Here is a 7,719-nt window from a genome sequence, read left to right on the forward strand (position 1 = left end):
ATTTCTTCAAGGCAGTTTGTTCACCAGCAGTTATGGCATCAGATCCTTCATATGATTATGAAGAGGAGACCCAAAGTGATTCACCCATGGAGGGACATGCACCCCGGAGGCATCATAGAGGTGGCAGACATATTAGAGAAGAACCCACCACTCTTACCGAGTTGCAGGGCTGTCCTCTTGCCATGTTTTGTTTCCAGCATCAGTCATGCTATGAATTTTGTGAGAAGTTGCTCATATTCAGTATCATCATGACTTGGCCCGCTTATTTGTGTTGCACTTGCATGGTGATCAAGCCACTCTTTCTCGTGTTACTTTCACATTAACACCATAAAACATTTCATTGGCAACCGGCATACCAAACATTGGAGAACCATGGAATAAGAGACAAAAGATTGACCGGCAACACTATGAACCATACATCAAACCTGGTTTTCTGAGGCAGCTTAGGAGAGTGTTTCCTTTTCGGTTTCTCAAGGATGAGTATGCTCCTTTAATGAAACTCATCATGAAGTATTTCACCTATGAGGGCTGGTTCTCCCGCTTGTATGCTTATCACATCAGGCTGCTGATGCATTTCACTCGGGTACGGATGATGAACATTCCTTATTTCATATGCCGAAACATAGAAAGGATGACCACCCTTGTGCAGCACAAGACCCCTCAGCAACAGCTTAACAATGTTTATCATTTTGCTCTCATCAAGATTGTGGTTGTTCATCAGCTTGGATTACAGGGCATCACTTGGGATGACTTCATCTCACGTGAGTTTTTAAGAGCTTCACAGGGACCATCAGAGGTTAAGCATGAGACAAGTGGACCTTCTCATCAGTATGAGGGCTATGAGACCGCTATTGTGCCGGTGTTGATCTCTTATCAGAGAGGCACTAGACGGTTGTTTGCAGCAGAAAAGTGAGTGTTATCTCCACCTGGGGTGGAAGGGGCCTCACTTCCTCCATCAGCATAGCAGGTTCAGGACCGAGGCAAGAGGCCTCTGTAGGAGGAAGGACCATCAGGTGAGCGAGAGACTGATTTCATCCTCATTGAGGGTGATGATACTGACATGGGTCCACCAAGTGCAAAACTTAGAGAGATCATTCAGGAGCAGCAGACGGACATTGATGCCTTGTCCACCAAATTAGATAGAGCCCGGTGGACTATACAGTATTTGGAGCAGAGGAACAAGCAACTTGAGGATCAGCAGGTGGTGATGGAGTTACAGAACATTCGGTAAAACCGCCAAAGTCCCCGAAGGAGGAGGATGGAATTCACATTTTTGGAGCAAGAGATCAATGTCGATAGGGATTCATGGCTCGAGAGAGTCAATATCCACTTGGATAGGAAGCTGGAGAAGGCAATAAATGAGAAGAATCTACTTAGAAACTTGTCATATCATTACTTTTCCCGAAACTTGGTGTGCCAAGCAAGAATCAGGAATTTGAAAGCAAAGCTAAAGAGAGCATCAAAGAGGCAAAAAGAGGATGAAGGACTTCAAATCTTGGCTGAGGCTTCCCTGGCCCATCACAGCACTTGATAAAGATGACTCAGCCCAAATTTCAAGAAATTTGGAGCAATTTTTGTATTTTTGAAAATTTTTGGCACAAAAAACAGAGTTTTCCTCCCTATGCGCTGCGCCACGTGGCACTCGCTTTTGCTAGAGGCCTCCAAATCTCAAACACTCAGCATTTTTGTATTTTTCATGCAAAATTACACTTTTCTACCTATGGCCAAGAAATTTGGGCAGGTTTTGAGCACTCAAAAGGTCAAAAAACACTCAAAAAATGACCTCACTACCCCTATTTTGACACACAGGAAGCAGTGTTGGGAGAATGGACTTTTGGAGGGGCAAATGGAAGCAAAATTAAAAAATTCCAGTTGGGTTGTAAAGTAGATAGGTAGACCTTTCCAAAAAGCACACCTAGAGCTCATTGGGACACCAGGAAGGCCTCCAAAAGTGGGTCCAAAGAGGCGCTACGCATAGAGAATCAAGCGTGGCGCATAGAGGAAATTTTGCCAGTTTGACCAAGTTTTGCTCTGTTTTTCGCCTAGTTTCGTCTAGTTTGACTTTTTCACTTTCCTACTGGAAAATTTATGATGTAATTTGATGAAAATTGATGGATTATGATGTAAATATGTTTGATTTTCACTTGTAGAGGTAGATTCATCAGTTTAGAGGTTGTTTCAAACTAAATGAATCAATTCCCTTGTTTTTAGAGGCATGATGTTATCTTTCCTAGTTTCTAGTTGGATCAGCTCCTAAACTCATGAGCTTGACCCCTAGAGGCAAGGATGAGCTATGTTTGTCTATATTATGTTGTTTTTTAGTCATTATCATGGTTGGACACTTGGGATTGCTTGGAATTCCATTGTACATCTGATTTCTGCATTTTTGGCAAAGGAAAGACCAGGGTTTTGTAGCACTTGTTGGGATCCTTGTGGCTCTGTGTTTTGATAGTGTGTTTCTTCATGTAATCGTAAGTTCATTGATGTTTTATGTATGCAATTTCCCTTCTCTTTGCTTCTGAAATTAAACAAATTGAGTGACAAAGGTGGAATTAATGAGTTTGTTGTGCTCTGCCTTAAATTTTGTTTAGTTTTCAATGTTTTCTCTAGTTTGAAGAGGATTCTTGGTACCCTTTTGCCCTCTTCAGCTCCTCAATGGTCTTTTCCATCCATTCATTTGCTCTAAAGCATCAAAACTACTGCCTACCTTGCCCCAACCTGAACTCTGCAAAAATTTGGCCTCATCCCCGGACCCAAATTTGCCTTTCCCTTGATTCCAACAAAACTCTCAAAAAATCAAATCAAATCTTTGCACTTCATACCTAGCCTAAAATTAGTTTGTATTTTAGTAATCTCAAACCCCATCGATTATCTTTTTTTGAGATTGACCCGGAGAGAGCCCTCTCCTGTCCTCGTAGGGCTAGCTACGAGGCTGAGCGTGGTTTGATGTGGACCTAGAATCTTACCTTTTCAGCCTGAGGTAAATCTAGGCTCTAACATAGTGGCGATCATACTGGGGAATAAAATTATTTGTTTCTTCGTATTCCTTGTTTTATAAACTACAGATGGAGCCTGAATATTAGCCAGGTAGCCTTCGAAACGCTTTTGCTTTGCATTAGCAAAAGTAGATAAAAGTTGCTTCAGTCAATCTCTGGTCTAGTCTTATAAACGGAGTATCTAACTTACAGATCACCCCAGTATATCTGAGAATTCTAAGCTTTTGGATGATAATTTTAGAATTTTATAGGCTGAACAAGTTGTTTATGTCCCTTTGATTTCTTGAAATAATAACACACTGGCTTCCAGAAGACATACCAGAGCAAATCCGGATCCTGATCCCCCTCCTGTCTACGAAAATCCCAATCTGATTCCAAGAATTGTTCACCAAGGAAGTTCTATCATTCCCATGTTCAAAGCTCAGTCATGTCCTATTGGTTTTGAGTATCTTAAGGATCAAGAATTTGATGAGCAGTTTGAGTTGTCTTTGTTTGAAACCAAATCTGAAAGCGCTGTTGCTTCCACAATATTAAATCCCGAGTTTGTTCGAAATACTGAAACTGAAAGGGCCAATAAATCCATTTATGATTACATTTTGAACCAGCTCCAGACTTTAATTACGTCTTCTAATATTGCTAATTTCTTAGAGACTGCTTTTGCAACCCTTGGGTCATCCGCAATTGCGTCTAGTTCACGAATTCCCACCGAACCTCCCTTCATTCCTACCCTTCCCCCGCAACCTACTATTTCTGATAAAAAATCTGCAGTCATATCGCCTCCATCTACTCCTTCTACTCCTAATTTACCCAAGATTGTTTCACCAACGCATACACCTCCTCATACACCTCACACATCAGCTGCACCTACTCCCCCAACATCACCAAGACCGATTGCAAATCCACCAAGAGCAATGGCTGCTCATTTTGCACCTCTCGCACTGCCTCAAGTTTTGGATGATATGCCCACAGATTATCAGAGTAAAATTCCATTGTTTGATGGCACTCCTCATGGTACTACAGCTCAACAACATGTGGACAGAATGATGGATTTCTTCGATCTTCATGAGATTGATGCAGAAAACATGACCATGAGATTATTTGTGCAAACTTTCGGTGGTGAGGTAAGAAAATGGTTCAGAGCTTTGGCAGCTAGAAGTATTCCCACATTAGAAGAGCTTCAAAGACAGTTCTTGGATCACTGGGAAGTAAAGAAAGATCCTCTTCAAATCACTTCTGAATATACCAAGATCAAGCGGAATGTCAGTGAGTCCGTGCAAGACTATTGTATTAGATTTAATGCGGTTTATAATGAAATTCTTGATGATTTAAGGCCATCTAGAAAGTCAGCTTTGCTTAAGTTCTCGGATGGTTTTGATCCAGACATGGCTTATCAATTAAGGGAGAGAGATCTGGCTACCTTAGAAGAAATGTAGAAAATTTCCGTTAGTGTTGAGGCAAATTTGAATGACAAGAGAGCTAGATTGAAAGCCGAGAAGAAAGTCTCAATAAAGGAAGAAGCTTCTACCTCAGACCAAGTACTCCGCAAGGTAGAAAATATGATTGAAAGATTAACAGTTGATAAGTATGAACCACAGATTCAGAATTCCAATTTCCATGGCCAGCAGCAGCCACAATTCAGGATCAAACAGTGTGAGCAGCGAGCACAAGAAACGACATCACAACAACAGCAAGTAAAGAAACCTCTTCAACAGAATTTTATTGGTCTCGAATCTGATGATGAAGACAATGTAATAGGAGAAGAAAATCACTTCTTTACTCCTGATGATATGCCCACCTTTATCATTGAAGATGATGAGTATGCAGAAAATTCAGCTGTACAGAAGGATGCAGATTTTATCTTGGCGAATGACACAGCTCTTGAAGAAGAGTCGGATGAGTATCAGAGAGGTTATATGAATTCTTTGTCTGCCCAACAACGTCAATATTCACTTAGAAATAGAAATGTCCCCATCAATCGAATCCAGAAGAGAAAGGAAGTTCCAACATCTAAGAATGAGCCACCTGTTGTACCAAAGAAAGGAAAAGAAATTGCTGATCCTACTACTAGCAAGTCTCCACCAGCAAATGAAAGAGTAAATCAGCCAATTGTATCAAAGGATAAAGCTGAAAGAAAAGATGTTCCAACCAAAGAGGTAGAGAATATTTCTGCTTTTAGTTTAGAAAATGAAATTTCTAAATTGAAGGTATCCATTCCCTTGACTGAACTAATGAGGAACAACAGTTATAGAGGTCAAGTCTCTAAAATTTTAAATTTTGATCCAATGTCTAATATGGTGAGTGTGGAAGATGATCAACCAGAACTGATTTTTGGACCAGCATTAAATGGTGAGTCTCCAGACAGCGATGTGCCACCTTTTTATATTAGTCTGAGATTGCATGAGTTTGTGTTGCATAATGCTATGTTTGATTCCGGCGCTTCCCACAATCTTATGCTGAAAGCTATCATGGAGAAGTTGGCTTTGGACATCACTAGGAAATACCATGATTTTTATTCATTTGATTCTAGGAGGGTGAGATGTATTGGGCTCATTAAATACTTGGTTGTAAGTTTGGATCAGATTTTAATGAAGAATGTTTTGATGGATGTCGTTGTGGCAGACATTCCTCCCAGATTTGGTATGCTTCTTTCCAGGTCCTAGGGAGAAAAATTGCAAGGGACGTTACAATTAGATTTCTCCTATGCAACGATTCTTGTGTTTGGCCAAATGAGAAAACTGTATCGGGAACAAAAAATGAAATACATGATTACAAGCAAGGAGAAACCGACTAATCATCCGATTCATTATGTACATATAGATTTAGAATCCTTTGTTTTGTATTCAGATAGTTTCAATGATATCAATAGTCAGTGTTTGGTCAATTTAGTGTGTCCTAAATTGCTATATAAATTGTCAATCCGGGAGTCGTAAACTGCTGAAGTGAAGTGCACTATATATGCAAGATAACCGATTTCTTACTTCTTTGTCGTTTTTGATTTTTGGTTTGTTTTTGGGTTTATCTTTTGTTGATTCCCTAATGTGAGATGGAAAAATTAAAAGTCAAGTATGGATATAAGTGTTCAAGGCAATGGTGACCTCTACAATGATTTCCAAACTTCAAAGTTCTCAAAAAGGTTTTAAAACTTGAAATGATGGAATCAATTCCTAAGAGAAAATAAAAAGGTACCTAAATTCTAATTAAACCAAACAGTGAGCTAGTGACTATGAAACCCAGTATCCTTGCTGCTGTATAAAAAGAAAACTGAACTCAAAGAAATTCAAAAACTGTAAGCAAAGTAAACTAAATCATATTACATCAACTCATATTCTGAACCCTCACCATTCGACTTGCTTTGGCTATAGGAGGTAATCATAAACAAATTGAGTAATCCGATATCTAAATTGCATAAAATGAAACTAAGATCAAACTACGCATTCATACTTTAATCCCTCACCATTCGACTCGCTCTGGCTATAGGAGGTAACTGAAAAGTCATGAGTAATCTAATCACTAACTTGCAAAAAAATAAACTAATATCAAACTATGCATTCATACTTCAATCCCTCACCATTCGACTCGCTCTGGCTATAGGAGGTAACTGAAAATGACATGAGTAGTCTAATATCTATCTTGCAGAAAAGTAAATGAAAAAAACAAAACTGAAAGAAATAAACAGTGTTGGAATTAGAACTAAGAAAATAAATCAGCAAAAGGACAAGATAATTTCATGTCATTAGTCATTAAAAAACTATGTGCAATTGCCCAGACTGTCTATTAGAACCTGAAAGAAAAACACTAATCAGTTAACAGTCATTATAAAGCATAAAAGAAACTATGGACAACAATCAACATGAATACCATAAGCAGTGTAATATATACAAGCAAACGATTATGGCATTAGGAACGTAAACGAAGAAAGCATGAAACTATACAGTAATTACATAACCTTGGTGTATAGGAGCCCTCTGCAACCTCAGCCAATCCGCAATCAACCACAAATTGAACTTAAGAACACTGTCTTCTCATGTATTAAAATGTAGTAATAACATAAGGACTAAGTCACAGCACAGTGGGCTCGTAAAACAGTCGAAATTACATACAAAAAAGCTAGCTAATATGCGTATGATAACGCGTTATTTATAACTGAGGATGATACAACTACTTCCTAAAATCTACGATGATAAACAGACACGTGCATAACCACGTCCGGAAATCTAGCATGATGGTAGCCGTGACAATTAAATCCAAGGAGGGTGGCTATTAGATTTGGTTCATGGAGTAGTCCACAGGTGTTAGCATGCCTCCTGAGATTGAGGAATTTTCCACGCAAGTCTTCACGTGGTGAAAAACAGAGTTCTGCCACCGTAAAACTCTTAGGTTGACCACCGCTTTGACTGTCCTTGACCATGGCCTTTTGTGAGGGATTCAGCTGAACCAAGGGGACACATTCCATGTCCACATCATTTGCAGCTCGCCCATGTGGCCGGATTCTCTAGTAGACACCTGTAACATAGACTTCAACAAAAAGGCTGCGGAAAGTTGAGCTGGCTGTGGAAAGTGACAAGATTCCGCAGCTGACTGAGCAAAAATCTAGATCAAACAGCAGTCACAAGACATAGTTAGGAAACCATTTTATATGCTCTTTTTAAACTAATATGCAATGATTTGACAGCTTGGTGGTTCAGGTAACTGGTAAAAAGGCTAAAAAGGTGTATAGGGAAGA

The sequence above is a fragment of the Pinus tabuliformis genome, chromosome X (assembly GCF_031772625.1).
Source record: "Pinus tabuliformis cultivar Carrire ecotype Pingquan chromosome X, CPIR1, whole genome shotgun sequence".
Lineage (NCBI taxonomy): Eukaryota > Viridiplantae > Streptophyta > Pinopsida > Pinales > Pinaceae > Pinus > Pinus tabuliformis.